This window comes from Xyrauchen texanus, chromosome 42 (genome assembly GCF_025860055.1).
Source record: "Xyrauchen texanus isolate HMW12.3.18 chromosome 42, RBS_HiC_50CHRs, whole genome shotgun sequence".
NCBI lineage: Eukaryota > Metazoa > Chordata > Actinopteri > Cypriniformes > Catostomidae > Xyrauchen > Xyrauchen texanus.
The window spans coordinates 26,297,273-26,320,577 of record NC_068317.1 but is presented as its reverse complement, the minus strand read 5'-3'; the positions used below and the strand labels follow the sequence as shown (position 1 = coordinate 26,320,577).

The 23,305-nt window shown below is 39.1% G+C and overlaps 1 pseudogene; it reads right to left on the bottom strand.

The window, feature by feature from the left end:
* Window positions 1-2,352: 2,352 nt before the first annotated feature.
* LOC127635026 (crystallin J1B-like) lies at window positions 2,353-18,511 on the bottom strand (annotated as a pseudogene).
* Window positions 18,512-23,305: the final 4,794 nt, after the last annotated feature.

Sequence of the window (23,305 nt, the reverse complement as noted above, 5' to 3'; positions counted from 1 at the left end):
CTATCTATAGGCTATGGTTTATTTTTCACTTATTATTATGATGTTTATATTTACAATTGTATTTATGATCTAATTTGTTTTGGTATTTTTTCCACCTTTTGAGTAGAGTGATTTTTAAGTCACTGCAATAGGTGCCGGTGGAAGAAGTTGGAGAGGAAACAAATGTTTGGATGTTTATGTTTTTGTTTGATGTGTAATTTGAATTTAGAAATATTTTCAATCACTATTCATACTTGCCATGATTGGGGTGTTAGTAGATAATAATTATTAATAATACTTACAGTACATTCCTTATTGTTTAACGGCGAATCACATTTTCCAAACATATAAAAGGAGTGTGTCCATATTTATATTATTATAATTAATTGCATACAGTCCATTTACACTGCCAACTTCTTATGAATGTGTTATCTTTGTTTATATCGCTGGTGCTTTAGGGAATGTACTATATAACAGGAGGCAGACACTGCAATAACCGGAGAAGAACCTCAAAATTAAATTGCACTTGACCCAGCCCATTAGCGCATTGCGCGTGCAATGTCACCAAACCCACTTGCGCCTATACTTAGCTCCTGCTTGCACAAAAATAGCAAAACTTCATGGCCATGCCTACTGACTTTGCGCTTATGACTTACGGCATAGCGCTGCATTTAGTGATAGCACTCTTAAAAAAGGGCCCATAACAGATTTATTGTATATTTAATCTGTGTTCCCGATAGATGTTAATTATTATTCAAGAAATTAATCGAACATGTAATGCACTTATGATCCATCTAGCAATAACTGCTAGTGGGAATCAAATGTCTTAAGTTTATCTATTTGTGAAAGTGTATCTTTGCCAGTCAAGGGCAAATATTATTTGTGCTTTACATGATATCAGAATGTAAATAAATCTGTAGCTAAACTGAAACTGCTGTTTTATTTATTTATTATTGCCTTAGTCTTCAAAAGTACCTAACATGGCCATCATGGTTTTTTTCCTACTTCTGCTTTCAAAACATCTAAATGATTCAGACATTCAAACACTGCAAATGGATGTAAAGCCAAATAGATATTTTTAGGTCTGTTCTTTTGTGTCTCTTTTAGATTTTTTTTCTTATAGATTTTATTTTTAGATCTTTCTAGATTTCAAAATGTTCAATCCTCTTAGTTCATGTCCACTCAGAATAACTGCAGTATAAACTTACAGTCTTTCTGTGAGGCTGTGGTTTCTGTGAGAGCCGTTATATATGATGTAATGTCTGTAGTATAAGGTGTGTCTGCCCATAACTGCTGATATATGTAGACACGAGCAGAACAGATCTTTTACATTGTGAGAAATGACTCCTCTCTCAATAAGATAGCTTCATCTTAGTTTAAACATTAGAGACACAGTGCATAGAGTTCCCTCCAGCTTTTTAGTGACTGGTTGCATCAAATTTCTAAATGCCTTCATAAGAGTTCTGTAATGATGTGTCTCAAAAAAAAAAAAAAAAAGCATCTAAAATACAGATTCTGGAGGTAAAACCGCAGTGTAATATTTCCATTTGTCTAAAGCAACTTATTTTCAAGGTATATATTTTCAGCATGTCTGTTATCTGGTAATCAAATCCATGACTTTCATGTTGCTGGTGATATACTATACCAGTTGATCTACAGTAACATCACTGTAATTTCACCAAAGTCAGCTTTGCTGGGAAGTCTTTCAAGGGATGTTCCTTTGGCTTCAAGAGTTTTGCAACATTTATTTCCACATGTCTATTAGATTCAACATGTCAACAGTTGCTCAGCAAATATACAGTATATTGTGGGCCAGGCCCCATTCAACTGAGAATTTTAGGCTTTGTGTGTTCTGTGTGAACATGTCTGTTTTGACAGAAAGATACATTACTTTGTTTGTAAATCAGTACACTGCTGTTTTTCCCCCTTGCCAACCATGTGTCCAATTGAGAATGTTGAAACTTCCTCTTGCACAGAATAAGTTTCTGTTCCTTGAACTTATTTTATCTCGCCATGTTCCCCTGATGAGCTTAAGTTTAAAATCACATCAATAAACACTCCAGTTGAGAATACACACAGTTGACTAGTTAAAAAAATTGGAAAACATATACACAAATATAATGAATATGATAAATATAATTGTCTGTGTTTAATTTTTATTTGTGATTTATTTTTAAAATTAATTAAAAATTAATGTGAATGTTTTGGTAGAGCAAAAGATTCAAACTGCATCTCTCAAAATTTTAAGATACGTCTTTATCAACTGTACTTTCTAATTTGCTTATTCATCAATTAATTAATTATGAATTAATGTAAGTGGAAAGTCAATTTGGCCAGGTCTGTCTCCAGAGTTCACTAAAGCTTTGAGGAAAATTAAGCCTTCCGCTGATTCACAATCTTCTCTGCCAACTCAAGCAATAAAGGATACCTAAAGGTTAATCTCTTCCAAGACTCTGGGATTCTCTGAAGTCCAATCTGATAGAGAGTGAGAGGAAGCCATTCAAGTTCAATGAAGTTGAACTTTGTTGAAAATGTCTTTATAAGGACAAACTAATTTAGGGCCGCTAAATACTGGTAGCCAAATATTAAAACTGTGGGAAAACTCTCCGTAGTGACTTTCGCTGTAATTGTATTACTTTTACAAAGTGAAGGACTAGTCAAAATCATTTTGTGGTAATCACATGATGCTATCACTTGTGTTGAACTCAGAACCTTCCTTTAAAAGTTAGGGTCACCTGAGCTCCCACACAGGCCCCTAGATGTGATCCCATGCACTGCTCCTTGGAATGCACCTGGCAAACCTGAACATATCAAAGGGTTAAAACTTTTTTAAAGAGCCAATAGCTTTAGTTTACATCACAGCCTAGCAAACACATTATTTGCAAGCGGAATAGACCATTTCAAGGACGTAAACAACGACAAAGGTATTAGAACACTACTGCTTTCCTTGAAGCAATTCTGTAGTTTTATAACCCAGAGCTGTCAAAATACTCTAAAATGACAAACATGTAGTTTTCGAGTCTAGCTCTAACAGAAACAAGATATGTGCAAAAACTGATATGTTGCTCACAATTATTTCCTCAATGGAAAGGTTGGAATATTGGCTTGCAAGCGAGTTAAGGTTACCATTTGTCGAAACTCGAGCTGCGTAATCACATTGGGACAAGAACTAAGTGTATCATGGTCTAAAGCCCTGATACAATCATGCCAATTTGTTGGCTGATTGTGCTTAAGCGACGCCCCTAGGTAGCTATGTCACGGACTCCATAAAGGTGCTCTCTTTGTGCCATCGAATCAGTTTTTCTTTTCTTCAGTGCACAATCTCGTCTGGCCTGTGTTGTTCCAACAGCTCACGTCGAAGTGAGGATCATTATTATTTTCCCTTTAAAGTGGCCCTTCTCAGAGTGAGTTACTTTTACAGCCATTATTTTCTGGTCCCAAAAAAAGATGGCAGACCCTGACCCTTCTGAAGTCGGGTGTTCCATTGGGACAGGTTCGTCACCGCTTTATCGTCAACCAGGTTATAATGACAGATGCCTCCTCCACGGGTTGGAGCGCTGTACACAAGGGTCATTCAGCCAACAGGGTTTGGATGGACCAGTGGCAATATTAGCACATAAACTGTCTGGAGATGTTCACAGTGCTGCTGCCATTAAAATGTTTCTTCCAGGAGATTCAGGGCAGCCATGTCCTTATCTGGTCGGACAACAGGATGATGGTGTCCTACATCAATCGCCAGGGAGGAGTGCATTCTCATGTCATGCTGATGCTGGCATGGTGCTGTGGGCATGGGACATTGTGATTTCTCTAAGAGCCATGCATTTTCCGGGCCGGTTGTTTTGGGGGGGTCTCCTGTCCAGACAGGGCTTGATACCCGGAGAGTAGACATTACATCCTCAGATTATGGAACAAATCTGGAGAAGGTTCAGCAGAGCAGAAGTGGAAATGTCTGCTTCGAGCGAGGCGCCACACTGCCCCCTCTGGCTTTTCCTCTCATCCCAGGCACTGCTGGGCATCGATTTATTGGAGCATCAGTGGCTGACAATGCATCTTTATGTATTTCCATCAATCAGTCTGCTGCACGCAGTTCTGAAGAGAGTTCAGGAGGATTGGGTTTGGCTTCTGTTGTTGCCGCTGTTTTGGACCATCTCAAGTATGGTTATTGACTCTGGTCACAATGCAAGAGAAAGTGCCTTGGGAGATTCCAGTCAGAACAGACATGTTGTCTCAGGCTCGGGGCACCCCCGGTCAGACTTGTGGAAGTTATGTGTATGACGGGGCACTCTTTTGAATGATGGGATATCCCCCACCATGGTTGATGCCATTTTGAATGCTAGAGCTCCATCATCTTGGACATTTTATACATTCAAGTGCCACATTTTTGCTGCTTTGTGTATAGCATGAGGTGAAGATCCAGTTCAATGCCCTGTCGGTACAATGCTTGATTTTTTGCAAGAGCGTTTTGGGGCGGGGTTGTCCTGGCAATGCTTAAAGTCTATGTTGCCATCATAGCGTCTAAGTATGCGATTATCATTGGAGTCCCTGTCAGTAGACATTTTCTTGTCACCCATTTTATTTATGGCATATTCACTCTTAGACATTTTGTCCCATCCGCATACCTTTCTGGGATTTATCTGTTGTTTTAGAGGCACTCTCGGGTGCACCGTTTGAGTCCTTGGCAACAGTCACTGATACGTTTCTGACCCTTAAAATGGCACTGCTGGTGGCATTGGCAACGTTTAAAAGAGTTAGTGATTTGTATGCCTTGTCAATTAATCCCTTATGTATGTATTTTGTGCCAGGGTGTTCAAGGGCTGTGTTAAAACCTTGCTTGGGCTATTTGCCCAAGGTCATTTCTATATAATTTCGCTCACAGACTATTCATTTTTAGGCTTTCTATCCTCCCCCATTTGATTCGGAGGAGCATGAAAAATTGCATATGCGTTGCTCAGTTTGGGCACTGTGAGTTTATGTTGACCATGCCAGCCAATGGCTTAAGTCAGAGCAGTAGTTTGTGTGCTTTGGTGGCCGCAACAGAGTTGTTTCGGTGTCCAAGCAAAGATTGTCTTATTGGCTAGTCAAGTGCTTATGAAGCACATTTTTTTTACATTCGCCTTTGGGTATTTGTGCTCATTCTACGAGGAGCATGGCATCCTCATGGGCTTTGGCTAGATGTGCGTCCATGGAGGATATTTGTATGGTGGCAGGATGGTCCTCTCTGCATACATTTGTTAGATTTTATAATCTGCATGAGGGTTTAACCCCTGCTTCCCAGGATCTCTCTGTTGGAACAGTAATAAACTCATAATTCCCTCTGTTTTATAGCGGGGAACAAGCGAGGTGCTTTAGCTCGCTTGTTCCCCGCTATATTCTTGCCACATGGGTGTAGACAGTTGGCACCTACAGTTCATATGTCATAATTGTATATCGTTCACAATACAATTCCGCAGCTCATGTTCTTATAAAAGGGAACGTCCCGGTTAAGTGAAGCATTAACCTGGTTCCCTGAGTGGGAAGGAGATGCTGTGTAATCTGGCAATTCTCTCTAGCAGTTGCATAGGCTCGTGCATGAAGAAAATTTGACTTGATGGTGCAAGTGACATGACATAGCTCCCAAGGGACATCACTTAAGAGCCATCAGCCAATAAATTTGTGCACTTGTATAAGGGCTTCAGACTATGTGACACTCAGGGAGTGTCCCAGTGCGATTACACAGCATCTTGTTCCCACTCAGGGAACCAGGGTTACGCTTTACATAACCGAGACATTTTTTAAATAATTAAAAAAAAACGTTCATTGTCTGTCTATTTCTTCTGCGGTAGCATTTACTCTAATCCAGCTACTCAGAGATCTTGGCAGTGCAATACTGCAGACATTGTTGATATTCGTGTGACAAATTGCTTGTTATGTTAGTCAATTTGGATAAAAGCATATTTTAAAATACTAAATGTAAATGGCATGCGCAGCTTCATTCATTATAATGGGAGTGATCTGTACCCACTTTTAGAAACTCTGTATGGAAATGATCTGACAAAACTCTAACTATCAAACTTACTATTGGTTGGAAAAATTTTGTTTAATACAACGAGAGATTAGATATGTGCTAAAGTTGTTAATACTACACGTATCTAGCCATTGCACTTCACTGCTGTGGTTCATGCATCCATTTATGGTTGCTTTTTTGACAAGCACTAAACACTTTAATTTCCGTTAGTTACAGCCATCCAAGGAGCATCTAGCCACCGAACAACATGGTCCATATTTTAAGAATGGCGTTCTGTTACAATCATAATGTTAGTTCATTTAATTGTGTTTAAAGGGATAGTTCACCCAATCATTTTAATTCTTTCATTATTTACTCACTCTCATTATATCCCAGGTGTGTATGACTTTCTTTCTTCACCAGAACACATTTGAAGAAAAACTGTAAAACATCTTTGCTCAGTAGGTCCTTAAAATTAAAAAAGTGAATGGAGATTTATCTTTTGAAGGTCCAAAAATTACAGACATTACAGTCAGCATAAACGTCATCCATACAACTCCAGTGGTTAACTTTATGTCTTCTAAAGTGACATGATCACTTTTGGTGTGAAAAATCAGTACTTGTGTGTGACGGCATTGCCATTTGAAACACGTGAGAATTAAGGCACATGAATCACAGCTGGAAGAGCAGCATTGTTTTTACACATGAGAAGGAGGAAAGCTGTACAGGTTGGTTGGTTTTTGTATAGACCTGTATTTATCTGTTTCTTTACTCACAATGGTGCATCTGTGTGCTTATCCTCTATATCTCAACCGAGTGAATACGTTGTTATAGTTTTTCTTTCTATATAGATGTCTTGATTGTTTCTGTCTATAAATGTATTCTCAGACTGACACGATGTTCAGTGGGGTCTCAGTTCAGGCCATGACATCTGTTGCAGGGCTCCCTGTTCTTCTATTCTAATATTTTCTATTTGAAGAGTATTGTGTGGGAGTCTAACATTTCTATATCCTTCTGACACACTAAAGCTGAAGATAGAAATAACCATTTTAAGACAAAAGCTTTTGTGAAACATCTTATGTGCCTTATAATTCTTTTACACAGTACTGTATGTCATGATCTTCAAAGGCCCAATTCAATCTATAATATACTGCATGCATGTGACATAAGATTTCATTTTCCAACTTTTGGAAACACTTTTACAATTCAGACTCATAAATGCTGAGATGAGTGAATTGGATCTTCTGTGTATTTAGTCCCTTGAATTAAAACCTTTAGTCTTCAGGATTTATACATGAACAGCCCTTTTTCTTTTTGTTTTTCTCAGCTATAAAGTGGTAAATGACTGATGCATTTAGAGTATTTCCGAAAATGATCTTCACTAGAGCAGGTGGAACAGAGCAGAACCTGCAACTTCTATTTTTGGTGGTGGGGACTTGGCATTGGTGCCCACCTCAGCTCCTGGGAAGTCCTTCACCTAAGTTCTCCTTCACCTGGTGCAGATGACTTAGAAAGTGAGTATGTTGGAACAATAATTCCAATTTTCAGTTCTATAAATCCTCAAGTGACTTTTTAAAGGTCTCCATAAACTTTTTCATTAAATACAATGCAAGCATATGTAACTCATCCATTTGTTTTACTTCATATTTTGCACATACATTGACACAGGAATCATATATTTCTGAATGAAAACATTGTTTGGGCAATAAGTAGGACGTTTACCAACCACAGCTGGTTTGGGTCAGTAAGTTGCTTCAACACACAGTCCAGAACATTGGCATCAGGTCTGTTCAAAATGAGGTGCTCTAAAATCCTTTGGCAAACAGGAGACAGTCCCATGACAACTCGTAATAATTTGTATGAGATGCAGAAATTGTAATATATCGTATGTCTTTTAGACTAATCAATACAGGCATACATTTTTAGCTAGCCTCCTATCTAACACGTTATGTGTCCAAGAATGGACACATCTATGAAACATTTTGGTTACTCATTCTATATTCAATTATGCGATACAAATGACAGATAAAAGCCAATAATCTGTACTGCGCTTCCCTCATCTCGTTCCAAACCCTGATGTTTTTCTCTTTTCAGTAGTACACAAAAGTCATTTAATTCAGGGTTAGATTTAAGGTTTGGGTAAAAGGTAAGACTTTATTTTTAGGTTAAGATTTGATTAAAAATATTATAAGAATGTTTGTTCAAAAGCCAGATTTTTCTATTTCGTCACAACAGTCATGAAACAGTTTTTCTATTAAATTAATGGTTAGGTTTAGGGTTTGGGTAAGGGACTAGACTTTATGGTTAGGTTTGAGTAAGTGGTTAGACTTAGGAAACATTTAGATAACATTGTTAGATTGTTTGTTTTATTTTTCTCCAAATTTTTGTACAACCGATTTTGCCGTCTCGTACTATTACTATGATTTGTCATCAAACAGGGTTGGACAAGGCAGTTTGTGAGGTGTGAATTATAGGAGTATTTAGGAGAGTATTTGATTCCCCACTTAAGGCTTGAACCCCCACGAAGAAAGACAAAACAAAAGGTTGGGTTCAAGTTAGTCATGCCGGAAATGTATTCGCCTATTTATAAATGTACATATAATAATTAGGCTGCTGTATAACATAGGCAACTATAACTGTGCAAACGCTTTGCATTTTAGTTAATAATTTCCTGTTGGTGCCCAAGAGCAAAGATGTCTGAATGTTTCTGAGGTACCTGGCTGCAGCTAGAGTCATGGCCACACACATGTCATTATTCTGGGTGACACGTATGACTTCCTCTACTCTGTCCAGCATCTCTGGCCTACCTGCATACAGCACGACCACCGTAGCCAGTTTAGTGACTCCATCCATCTGATAATCGACATCACATCCTGTGGAAGTGCAGAAAGTGAGTGTTTTGTCTTTTTGACTGAAAACGAATAGTATCTGTACAATGATTTAAAGACGATGTATATGGTTTATAGTATGACATCAAGGGAAAAATGGCCACAGTCACCAGTTTCCTCTCTTCCAGATTCCATGTTCCTCATGAAAGCTTTTAGACTTCTGTTTCTCTATGGTACTTCAATGGGGAGTGTGACCTTGGGGCCATCTGACCATCATCGGAGTTTCAAATAAAGAGAAACTAAATAAATGGCAGGACTGTTGAAGTGCTTTTACTGAGTAATATGAAGTAAATTTGACTATGGTGGTAGAATTGTTGGCATAACTAGTCTTGTTTTTCAGCTTTACTTCATACCATTTCATAATTTATAATCCATTATTAATGTAATTTAATGTAATGTAATTTAATTCTAACGTCTTCTCCATTTGCACTATATTTATTTTGCTTTATTTTGCTCTGCTTTGGCAGTACTAATGTGAAGCTTTTGTCATGCCAATAAAGCACACAGAAATGATTATTGAAATTGAGAATGACAGATAGAGGGAGGAAAAGAGAGAAAGACAAAAATCTAAAGGCAGTGAGAATTTACCATACCATGATTAGCAGAGGTGTGGACTCGAGTCGTGTGACTTGGACGTGACTCAGACTCGAGTCACTAATTTGATGACTTGTGACTCGACTCTATAGAATTAAAAAAGACTTGCGACTCAACTTAGACTTTGACAGCAATGACTTGCAACTTGACTTGGACTTCAGCCGTCTGACTTGGAAATACTTATACTTTTTAAAACCAAAGATAAGAGTTGTATAATTAAAAATGTGCAGTAAATCAACAATTAATTTCCCAAATAAACAATTAATTCCACGAAAGCTGGACCAAGTTTGAAGACCGCGGCGCGCATTTAAGGACAAGGACACAGCAAAAATGATACCAAAGGTGAAATAATTGGGATATTTTGAATACAGCGTTAAAGGCAACAAAAGGATTGCAACATGTAGAACCTGTGGTTCCAAAATTACAAACACCTCGTCGACAACGTCCAATTTTGTGAGGCATCTGAAAATCCACAGATAGAGGTAAGTTGTTAACTAATTTACATCAGCTATGGTTCAGTAACATACATGTCTATGGCAGAACATGGCAGATTTACAGGCTAACAAAGTCTGCATATCGAAACGCAAACTATTTTTTACTGCGGTCAGTAGCATTTAACGTGTTATAGCAATTGGTGTAATGGACTAAATCTACCCAGTGTTTTATTACGCTGTTGTATGACCTCGATAAAAGAACGCCATTTATTGTGACCACACACGTTGGTGCTTTTTGAGCATAACTGGTTAGAATGTGCATGTAAACACACTCATTCTTTTGTGGACGCGCTGGTCCTCTGTCATGTGTTTAGCTATATTTATTTAATTATATTGGTTATGGTTCTAAAAATCACAAAACCGATCATTTACTCTGTTCGCAGCCCTTTACAGTATATAACTCGTATATGCAACTTAAATGTCTGCAATTAGCCACTGCCTGGTAATATTTCAGATTTCATTCACCAGTTCAGTACATTCAGCGTCCTTTCACTGCGTGTTTAGAGTAAAAGTTGGTTTTCCTTAATGTGTGTCCAAAGATAACATCCATGTATCATCTTTATTACCCTCTTTGGTCTTTACAGGTAGATATCGATAAAAAAAAAAAAGATAAAATTAGATTATAAATTAGAAACTTCTAGATAAAATTAGTATAAATTTACTATAGTAATGTAAAACTTCTCACATGAAGGAGGACAGGAAACAAGTCTTCACCACAAGGTAAGCTTTTAATTCCCATTGTTTCTTACAATATACCACTATCACGCACAATACAATGTCAGCGCACTGAGTTCGCTTGTCATCTCTCTCCCCCTGGAGGCCCTCTCACTGCCCTTTTATGCCGCTCTCCCCGTGCTCACTGAAATTAGAGACAGGTGTTAGACATAATTTAGCTCAGGTGTAAGCGCCCTTACCGCTTTTCTCTCCCGGACGGACGCTTGACCACGCCCCCGCTGCCACATACCCCCACCGCCAGACTTAGGCCGGGGCATCATCCGGCCTGCCTACCACTCCCCCCCCATTTCTGGAGAGGAAGTCGGCGACAGCCATCTGCACCCCAGGTCTGTGGACCACCTTGAATTTAAAGGGCTGGAGAGCTAGATACCAACGGGTGATCCGGGCGTTAGTATCTTTCATGCGATGGAGCCACTGCAGTGGGGCATGATCCGAGCAGAGGGTGAAGGCCCGCCCCAGCAGGTAGTAACGGGGGGGAGGACCGCCCACTTGATGGCCAAACACTCCTTCTCCATGGTGCTGTACTTAGTCTCCCTTAAGGAGAGCTTACGGCTAATGTACAGCACCGGGCGCTCCTCCCCCTCCACCACCTGCGAGAGTACGGCCCCCAGCCCTCTGTCTGAAGCGTCCGTCTGCAATACAAAAGGGAGAGAGAAGTCAGGTGCATGAAGAAGCGGCCCCCCACAAAGTGCGGCTTTAATCTGCATAAACGCCTGTTGGCACTGCTCCGACCACTGGAACGGATCTGGAGCCCCGTTTTTAGTGAGGTCAGTCAGCGGGTTGGTGACATCCGAATAATTAGGCACAAACCTCCTATAATAGCCAGCCAGCCCCGGGACCTGCCTCACCCCCTTTTTGGTCTTGGGTCTAGGGCAAGTCGCAATCGCCGCGGTTTTGTCAATTTGGGGACGCACCTGGCCATGACCCAAGTGGAACCCCAGATACCGTACCTCCACATGCCCAATCGCACACTTCTTAGGATTTGCTGTGAGCCCCGCCCGCCGCAGCGATCTCAGGACGGCCCTCAGATGTTGCATGTGCCGCTGCCAGTCATTGCTATAAATGATGATATCATCTAGATAGGCAGCGGCGTACGCGGTGTGAGGTCTGAGGATCCTATCCATAAGACGCTGAAACGTGGCTGGTGCCCCAAACAAACCGAAAGGAAGTGTCACAAATTGTAATCCAAACGGCGTAGTGAAGGCGGTTTTCTCACTGGACATTGGTGTCAAGGGGATCTGCCAATAACCCTTCGTTAAATCCAAGGTAGAATAAAAACGAGCAGTACCTAACCGATCGAGCAGTTCATCAACACGGGGCATTGGGTACGCGTCAAATTTAGACACCGCGTTGACTTTTCTGTAATCCACACAGAATCGAACAGACCCATCGTTCTTAGGAACAAGAACAACCGGGCTGGACCAATTGCTGTGGGATTCCTCTATTACGCCCATTTCGAGCATCGCATCTAATTCCTCCCGAACGATTTTCTTTTTATGTTCGGGTAAGTGATAGGGGCGGCACCGTACCACCACGCCCGGTTCAGTCTCGATGTGGTGCTGTATGATGTTTGTACGGCCCGGTAGAGGGGAAAACACATCTGCAAATTCCTTTTGTAAATCGGAAACCTCCGTTGCGACTGTGGGCTTTGTTTACCTCCGGTCCGAGCTCCGCCCTCTCCGGAACTACCGTGGCCAACGTCACAGAGGCCGCCTCTTCCCTCCACAATTTCAGGAGGTTGAGGTGATATATTTGCCGCGCGCCCCCTCTATCGGTACGTTTAACCTCATAATCGAGATCCACAACTCGTCGTGTGACCTCAAAGGGTCCTTGGCACTTGGCAAGTAATTTAGAGCTTGACGTTAGGAGCAATACAAGTACCTTATCTCCCAGTGCAAATTCCTGTTGCCGAGCACCCCTGTCATACAGCCGGCGTTGGCATTCTTGAGCCGGGAGCAAATTCTCCTGTGTTAGTCGCCCCAGTGTGTGGAGTTTTGCTCTAAGATCAAGAACGTACTGAATTTCATTTTTGCTATTAGAATGTCCCTCCTCCCAAGCTTCGTGGATGACGTCGAGGACCCCGCGTGGGCGTCGCCCGTACAGCAGAACTCCGACCGACCCGCTGCAGAATAGACCTCTTCAGATCGGTGTAGGCCAGGAGGTTCGTCGCCGGCAGATGCTGTGCCGCAAGTTGAGCTTCCCCGGACAGGAGGGGAATCAGGCGGGCTGCCCACTGTTCGCGGGGCCAGCCCCAGATTTCTGCTGAGCGCTCGAACAAATCGAGGAAAGCCTCAGGATCATCTGCTGCCCCCATCTTCTGTAGCATGGGGGGGGGGGGCAGCGTAGCGCGGGTGTCCGGGGTCGCGGTTGTGGCCGACGCGGCCTCCTGGCTGAGGAGGCTCCGGATGGCGAGCCGGTTCTCTGCCTGAGCCTGCATGATTTCGAAAAACCGGTGATCTTGGTCCTGCCGGAGCTCAAGCAGGGATTGCTGGTGGCCTTGATGCAGCGTCGCGAGGGACTGGAGGACTTCTGCCGGCTGGGAGGACTCTATAGGGCGACCACTTTCCATGCTTGGAATGTTGTTTCCTTTAAATTCCCGGGTTTCGGCACCAGTGTAAAACTTCTCACATGGAGGAGGACAGGAAACAAGTCTTCACCACAAGGTAAGCTATTAATTCCCGTTGTTTCTTACAATATACCACCATCACACACAATACAATGTCAGCACACTGAGTTCGCTTGTCATCTCTCTCCCCCTGGAGGCCCTCTCGCTGCCCTTTTATGCCGCTCTCCCCGTGCTCACTGAAATTAGAGACAGGTGTTAGACATAATTTAGCTCAGGTGTAAGCGCCCTTACCGCTTTTCTCTCCCGGACGGGCGCTTGACCACGCCCCCACTGCCACAAGTAATTAATACTCTGATACTAATTTGCGCAAAGTGCACTAATGACTTGTTTAAGACTTGAAGCTAAAAGTTGAGGACTTGTAAATTGACTTGGTCTTGCCTGCCTTGACTTGGGACTTGACTTGGGACTTGACTCGAGACTTTAATGCAATGACTTGAGACTTACTTGTGACTTGGAAAACAATGACTTGGTCCCACCTCTGATGATTAGTGATCTTTATGCATACAAATTAAACTTGCTACTGAAAAATCACCCCCTCTTTTCCTGTCAGGGTCATTGAGTGGGAGATTATACACAAAAATCTAGAGGCAGTGAGAGACACTTTAATAATAAATACATACATGTGTTCTATCAATAAAAAGCGTATCACTTTAAACATTCAGGTATGCAAATATTGGTTATGGTGTATTGGGCTAAAGCACATAACTGGTAATCAGAAGGTTGCTGGTTCAATCCCCACATCCACCACCATTGTGTCCTTGAGCAAGGCACTTAACTCCAGGTTTCTCTGGGGGGATTGTCCCTGTAATAAATGCACTATAAGTCGCTTTGGATAAAAGTGTCTGCCAAATGCATAAATGTAAAGAAGTTGTTTTTTATTTGCTACTTCCGCCTTCACACAGGGACTCCAGTAGAACATACACCTGGTCCCCATAACAGTTCTCTCTCTTGTAAAATGGATTTGCAGACTGAGGACAAAACTTTGGACAGGGCTCAAGTTCAGCCAGCAGGGCCTGCAGACACTCAGGGTTGTAATTCCAGTAGAATGGCTGAGCTGTGTAGAGAAAGAGTCTTAACTTATTATTATTGGTTGACTATCACAAAGCTTGCCAAGAACACGTCCAGGTCATATTTCACGATAAAATTAAACAAAATAAACAAACAAATAAATACATGTAAAAAAAACATTGCACATAGAAAAGAAAGCCTGTTTAGGGTCATTATGATTTTTTCTCTCCATATTTTATACTTTCTATACATTTATATAGTGTTTCATATTGTTGCCTTATTATCATGTCAATTACTGTCAATGCCAATAATGTTCATACATCCACCATCACATAGACTGTCATTTACATCACTGCATGTCAATTGAGACATATTGTTGCTGATATAGAACACAGACCACGTTCCTTTCTCCTTAGACTTATCACTGAAGTTACACACACTTATAAGAACACAGATAATAGCCTTGAAAACAACACCACCTCCCCCAAGAACAAGCAATGCATAACATATCATAACCGATTACTCCTCAATTCACTTTAATATTTAACAAACATTGAATTCATAGGACAGTATACCTGCTGCATCTGATACAACCGCACTGATGATTGCACAAATTGCCCTGTCCTCCAGGGTGCAGGCCATCTGTGACACCAAGGATAAAAATAGATTCTTAAACCCTTTTTCATGAGATACATCAGCTTTCAGACCACATATATGATTCATGAGCACGAATAAAATATTGTTAGTCACACATTGCATTAGTATATTTGAAAGCATGTATTGAAATCTTACCTCACAGTGATCTCTCACACTAACTATGTTTCACTCTATCTTTGTCTGTTTCACTTGCTATCACCTGATGTTGTTGGTAAACATGATGTTGTGTCATGTTTCACTTACACAAGTTTACACCTACACAGTGACTCACAGTGTTTACATAGCATGATTACATTTTCTAAAATATATGAATAGTAATTTCCTTTCATAAATATAATATATTCAAATGGACAGATCTGGTCCTATTTGCTGATTGGTCAATAAAGTGTTCTAGCTGTGTTAACATACATAACATCATTAGCTATCACGTAAAACACCTTAAAGTGCTGGCATCCATAGAGGTAAATTATTAATCTTAGTTTTCAAATCTGGTACAATATTGTAAAGGGCTTCAATGGGAAGGAGGAGGCGAGAACTGGCTTGATAATGTAAATAATATTTTAATGAATAACTTAAAAGACACAAACACACATGACGGACATGTCCGTAAACAATCTCTCTCTCGTCGCACCACCGTCTGCCTTCTTCCTCCCTCGTTCTCTCAGGCTGGCGCTCCCCTGGGTTGACGGCAGTGTCGAGGACTCCACGACGGGCATCCTTCCTCCTTCCCGGGCTTCGGCACCAGTGTAAAGCAGTCAATGGAAAGGAGGGGCGAGAACCGGCTTTTCAATATAAATAATGGTTTAATGTAAAACTTAAACAGAAGATAAACACACACACACACACACACACACACACACACACACACACACACACACACACACACACACATACATACACACACATGACAGACATGTCCATAAATAATCTCTCTCTCGTCGCACCACCGTCTGCCATCTGCCTTTATCCCTCTCGGAGGCTTAATTAGCCTGATAAGGGACAGGGTGTGTATAATCATGACCCGGCCCCGCCCTCCTTATTTTTATATATATATATATATTATTATATATATATTATATATTTATATATATATACACACACACACACACACACACACACACACACTGGCACGTTTGGAATAATGTACAGATTTGTGTAAGACATTACTGATGTAAAAAACAGCACCAACACTAAGTGAAAAAAAGTCATTTTGATCAAATCTAGACACGCCCAATTTCCAGCAGCCATACCTCCAACACCTTATCCTTGAGTAATCATGCTAAATTGATCATTTGGTGCTAGAAAATCCCTTGCCATTATATCAAACACAGTTGAAAGCTATTTGGGTCATTAAATGAAGGTTAGCATTGTCTTTGTGTTTGTTTTGGATTTTTCACATTATGCAATACATTGGTATGTCTTAATGTCAAGTTTAGGTCAAAAATTTGAAGAAAAAAATAACTTTCTCTAGAAACTCATCAGTCAATCACTGTTTTGATGAATGAAGTATATACAATGTTTGAAAATGCCAAAAAACTGAAGATTTCATATAAAGGTGTACACAGTCTTTTAATACAAAGGGCAACTGGCTCTAACAAGGACAGAAAGAGATGTGGAAGATCAGATGTAAAACTAAACAAGAGGCTAAGTACATCAGAGTCTCTAGTTTGAGAAATAGACACCTCACATGTCCTCAGCTGACAGCTTCATTGAATTCTACCTGCTCAACACCAGTTTCGTGTACAACAGTAAAGAGAAGACTCAGTTGTGCAGGCCTTATAGGAGGAATTGCAAAGAAAATTTCATAGAGTTACATAAAGAAAACATAGAAGTAATCCATATGACTCCAGTGTTTTAATACTGCTTCAGAAGCAATATAATAGGTGTGGGTGAGAAACAGCACAACATTTAAGTCCTTTTTTTACTCTAAATCTCCACTTTAACTTTCATTTTCAGATGTAAAAGTGACACTAAACCACATGTGACTTTCAGATGTAAAAGTGAAAGTGGAGATTTATAGTAAAAAAAGAACTTAAATTTGGATCTTTTTCTCACCCACACCTCTTATATACCTTCAGAATATATGGATTTAACCACAGGAGTCTTATGGATTTCTACTATTGTGTTCTTTATGTGCTTTTTGAAGCTATACAGGTCTGATCACCATTCACTTGCATTGTATTGACCTACAGGGTTGAAATATTTGTTAGTGTTTTGCTGAAGAAAGAGAGTCATACACATCTGGGATGGGATTAGGGTGAGTAAATGATGAGAAAAAAAATATTTTTGGGTGAGCTATCCCTTTAAGTATGAATTTATTGTAGCCAGTAGATCCAGCCCATGTGAAGTGATCTCACTCAAACAATAGAGGTTTAAATTCCAAGATTTGTTTAAATAGTAATTACTTTGCAAAATTCACAAGTAATTTATTGATGTTTGTTACCTCTTCTCACAGAAACAACAGACTCACACACTTTATTTTTAACTTGACACAACTTATAACATTTATGCATTTGACACCACTCCTTATAACATTTAACTTATAAATAATATATGTGTTCAGTGCATCTTTGATGTAACAGTATTTGCCTTGTGGGTCATGATTACAGAAATGTGACCCATGTGACTTTTGCTGTCCCTACAGTGTGTTCCTCTTTGTTGATCATCCGGTGCTTGGCCCTGTCCTTGCACAGCTGACAATTCTATGCCCATGAAACCTTATCAGATGGCTCCATTTCTCCTGGGATCTCTCGGTTATTGATTTCTTTAGTGGACTCTGTGCACATGGATCAATGCTTCAAGAAATGGATCAACTAAATTAAATTTGTCTAGATTTCAGAAAGGCTCATTATTTTATATTTCAGGGTACAACAGTTGTATTTGCTGTTTAAGTGTCTGTATAGCTGAAATATAAACCGTACTCTAATGATTTGACTTGTAGGTAGAGGTAAATGTTCTTAAAAGTTTAACATACAGTGGTTATTAAAAGGCGACTTGTGTAATTTTAATGTGTTGACAGTTCCGCATTTACAGTGCTAGACTATGGGGCAATTTCATTCTAAGAGCATTTCTTCTTCAAAGTTTTTGCTCTGGTTCTGCTGTTTCTGACTTGCATTTAACCTTGGAATATTCCTTGAAGAATAGTTGTTTTTGAAGAAACAATGACTGTGCAATTCTACTTTGTGTTACATTTCAAACACAACCTTGATCCTTGTGAAATATAATCTTGATGCTTGCACAGAGAGCACAGCAAAGCCATCAGCTATTGTCACTATAGATGAAGTGTCATTATCACGGCAGGTCTGACTATAAATTACCAACACAATGCAGGTCACGACAAGGATGGCAATTTTTGGAATGGGAGCTATGCAGCAAAGCATGGGTCTCTCTAAACATTTGGTGAGTGTGTGGCGCTTTGATCATCTGTCAACTCGGAGGGGGCCATCTGCCTTGTGCCAAGTCTCTGAAATTGTGGAGGAAGGGAAAACAAGATAGACATTGGCTCCAAACATCCTGAGCTCACCGCTTCCTTCCTGCGCTGGCCCATTTTGTCAGACTTCCTCTTACTCTTCTCCAGCCAATCACCAAACAGGACGGAGTTCAAAATGGGGCGCTGCTATACAGTTAAGTCCCTCCCACCATTCGGGAATGCTCACAGAACAGTTGTTTCAGGTTATTGCTCTATCTAATAGTTTCTCAAGGGATTGATATGTGATTGATAGTGTCGTCCAGCCCTTCCATACAGGAATTAAAGGGGATAGAAACACAACCTAGGTGAGGAGTGAGGCAGTGTAGGTTCAGGAAATTGTTCTTATCATCTGGGGCACTGTAACATTCTGCATCACACCAGCCAAACTACCCTCAGTAAACCATTTCTGCATCAATTCTAGTATGCAGTATTCATGTACCCATTAAATAAGTCTTAAATATGAAAATGAAAATTCTGTCATTTCTAATGATTTAAAACCATCAAACATTATTCCAAACTTGAATTCCTCCAAGGAATTTTAAGAATGTTGTGATTACTGATTTTCACACAGTAGAAAATGATATTGTCTCAATTTATAGTGTAACTAAAGTTGTCAGTGAGACTTATGCATCATATACTAAGACTTCTAAAGGCATATTATAAGACCGAAATGTAAGTCTCACTCCCAAATCAAATTAAATCCATGATCAACTCATGTATAATGAGTCCAGTGTGTGTTGGGGTGAAACTGCACATACAGACCTGATGATAGCCACCAGCTATAATTACACTGAAGGTAAGCAGTGTAATGTGTTGAGCAGTAATCAACACATACATGCAGAACTGTTTCCAATAGTGTGGTTTGGAGCGGAGGGGGGCGGGGCCGGGTCGGGTCGGAATATCGCGCGCCCGGTCCCCAATCGGCCTGATGAGGCGCGCGAGGGATAAAGGCGGCCGGTGACGATTGTTCGAGAGAGAGAGAATTACGGGCATGTCCGCTTGTTTATGTTGTGTTTTAAGTTTCTTATTAAATTATTATTTATGTTGACAAGCCGGTTCTCGCCTCCTCCTCGCCCATCCTTTAACTGTGTTACATGTGGTTTGTGAATCGCTTCTAACTCAGCAAAAAAATGTACATTAATGCACTTTTACGACAACTATTGAGACTTTTTTTGTAAAATTGATTCACTAATATAACTGGCTCATTTTGTCACCATACATTGATGCCGTTTGCGATGGCAAAATTGCCAGAGTAGGAACATTTAAATTGTTTTACTCAGAAACAGACAAATAGCATGTAGACAAACGCAAACACAAAATCGTATACATTCTCATATTTTGATCCATTAAGTATGTTTTCTTTAATGCGTTTAAACAACAATATGTCAAAATGGTACCAGCTTATATACTTTATATTTTTTTTAAAGTGGGGCATATAGATTTGTTAGGAAAAAAGGCTCACAGTGGCTCACATTGACTCATGCAATCACAATAGAGATTGATTTGTTTACAGAATACTTGAGACGTAATAAAATACCAAATTTGTTTGACAAATGTGTGTGAAATTGTTGACTTTTTCTGAAGTCATTATTTTGAGTAAGCGTTGTCTTAATTTGTTACTCAAAAAATAATCTTGCTGTTTTAAAATTATTTGCATTAGTTGACAAATTTTGCCCTATAACTATTGCCTCAGTATCTACACGATATCACTTGTGTCGGGTAAAAAGCTCCCTATCCACCTTTTTTTTTTTTTTTTAAAGAAAACTTTATTTAATCAAAACAACCTTCCATTGTTATTTATTTTTACACAAATTATGTTCCATCAATTTTCAGTAAATACTTTATTTTTTTTACCTTGATACATTTTGTGACCATGGGTCAAAAAGGTAAATTTCCTGAAGGGGTGTCTTTAGCCTTGTTGTACCCTACTGACAATTTTAGTCATGTAATTGAGAATCTCATTGAGAAATGGTAGGTCTTTATTTCCATTCAGGTTCAATTCCGTAAATTTTCTTGCCTTTGTGTAAATAATCAAGGTAAAATTAACATTCAAGTCAAGTCAAGTCAAGTCAAGTGGTTTTTATTGTCGTTTCAACCATATACAGTTAGTACAGTACACAGCAAAACGAGACAACGTTCCTCCAGGACCATGGTGCTACATAAAAACAGCAAAGGACCAACACAGGACCACATGAGACTACACAACGAAATAAAATACCTATATAAAATACCTATATAAAGTGCACGTGCAAACGTGCAAAAAGTACGGGACAGTACAACAAATTTTTGACAATGTACAGGACAATAGACAAAGTGCAGCGCCGACCAGTACTCAGTAGTGCAAAAAGATGACAGTTTCTAAAAAAAACAAAACAAAAAAAAAACGTAAACATAACATACTATGGAGATAGTGTTCTATGCACATAGCAGTTATTGAGGTAGCAGACAGTAATAAAGTGACAGTAATTAAAGTGCAACTCAGGACACGTGTGTGTGTGTCAAACCAGTCTTAAGTGCCTGAGATTAACAATAGCTTATTTATGAAAGTTTGGTGTGCCATTTTATAGAAATACTTCCTAAGATTACACCACAAGCATGCTCATTTTTTAAAACTTACTGGTTTCTAAATGTGCTGCATAAAATAATGACCATTTTACTTTCAACAGAGGGAAATATATATTAAAACTTCAGCACACAGCTCATTAGGTTTCTTACACTCCCTGGTTGTGACAGACAGATGGTTTTCTTTACCCTCACGGCACGCTCCAGTCCCCCTGGTCCATAATCTCACTCACTCCGGCCTTGTGAAACATGTCAACGTCTGAGCTTGAGCCTGCTGGACATGAACGCCCCTACACATTCCACTTTCAAAGAAGTGTGAACAGAACTATATCAGGTTTATTAATCCCAATACAAAACAATACAGTTCACAACATAATTGTTGGCAATTAAAAGTTATTTCTGCTAGCTCCAAAATAGAAATAATATATTTAGGAGCTGAAGATGAGTAGATGTGACTCTAGATCTCATAAACAGTTTAATTTAGTGCCAGCATTTGACCATGCCCTATTTTTGTTTTTTTTTTACGGTTGAGTTCGACAGAAACAGGATATCTATGACTATGCATCTTCCGATTTCACTGCTGCTTATCTGGAGAATGCTCTCTTCAGGCAACTCTCTCTCTGTCTCGCTCTCTCTCTCTCTCTCTCTCTCTCTCTCGCTCTCTCTCTCTCTCTCTCAGATGAGGTGAACACATTGCTTTTCAAACACTCTCTGAATCTTCCTGAAAGGTTGAAATGAATCATATTATGAAACAAATAGTACACTTTAAAAAATATTTTATGGAATTTTAACGGTAAAAGACTTTAAAAATGCTACAGTAATAAAACATTAATTGGTTAATTAGTAGTTACCTTAAAATATCCGGTAAAAAATATGTAATATATTTAAAAAGACAATACATGTAGTTTTACAGTAACATTTTGTAAAAATATATATATATATATATATATATATATATATATATATATATATGTATATATATATTATGTAGTATATTTTCTATATAATTAACAGTAAAAATTAATATTTTGTTTAACAAGAGAGTACATGTACTTTTTAAAGGTAAATTATTGTTAAAATTACAGATAGAAAAAAAATTGGGCTTTCCCAGAATTCCCTGCATGACCCAGTTCATTTAATAATAGTTTATGGGAATAGTTGTTTTTTCTTATTTTTTATATCAGTTATGTACTTTGGGGTATTCTGTGTTATATTTTATGTAGTTTAGTTAATGTTTAATGCATAATTTTAATTTCACAAGTGTTACCCTGTTGGTGTTTAGTGTTTGTGTGAGTGACACTGAGCATTTTTTTTTTTAACATGGTACATTTTGTACCTAGAAAAATTTTTCCTTAAGAGGTGCCTTTAGCCCCGTTGTACCCTATTACTACAAAATATTTCCAAATAAACCATTGTATGTGTGTAAGAAACATGGCATTACCACCTAGTACTCCGCCCCCCCAACAAAAAAAACAACAACTAAAAAACATGGTAATGTATGGTATAAGATTACCATGTTATGTGTCCAAAAAACAAAAAACAAACAAAAAAAAAATAATTACTATAGTACCATGTCCAAATCAACATGGTACGTTTCTCTGCATTCTGGCAGTGTCCAGGGCTGTTGCAAGTAATTCTGGGCCCTTGACTTTACAAATTGTGCCCTAACTATTTCCCCGGTATCTACACAATATCACTTTAAACCACCTACAGGAAGGAACCCTTGCTCTGGGCTCCTAACCTATTACAATGAATAATAAAAAAAATTATTTGTAGTAGGCCCCCCTGGAACTTTAGGCCCCTAGAATCATTACCACCTTCCACCCCACTAGCTACGGCCCTGGCAGTGTCTGAATTAAAATGTGACTGAATTTAAAACCAAAACTGAAAATTAACTAATTATTTTTATTTTATTTTTTGTCATACTCAGAACATTAAAATTAAAGTCAGGGGTAAAGAATATTTACCCCTGACTATATATATATATATATATATATATATATATATATATATATATATATATATATATATATATATATATATATATAGTTATTCTTTAATAATAAATAAATAAAAAATATAATAAACTTTAAACAAAGGAGACACAAAACAGGACCCTTATCATTACAACAATCCGTGTTCTTGTTAGTACTGATAATAAAGGTATCTATATTATCTTATTTCTATAAGAACAATAAAAAGAGGCTTCTGGTTGGAAAATGTACACCTGTATGAGAAATGTAGCTAACATAATGCTAAGAATAATGATATATGCCTGTTTTCATATATTAAATGCCTCTTTAAAAATAA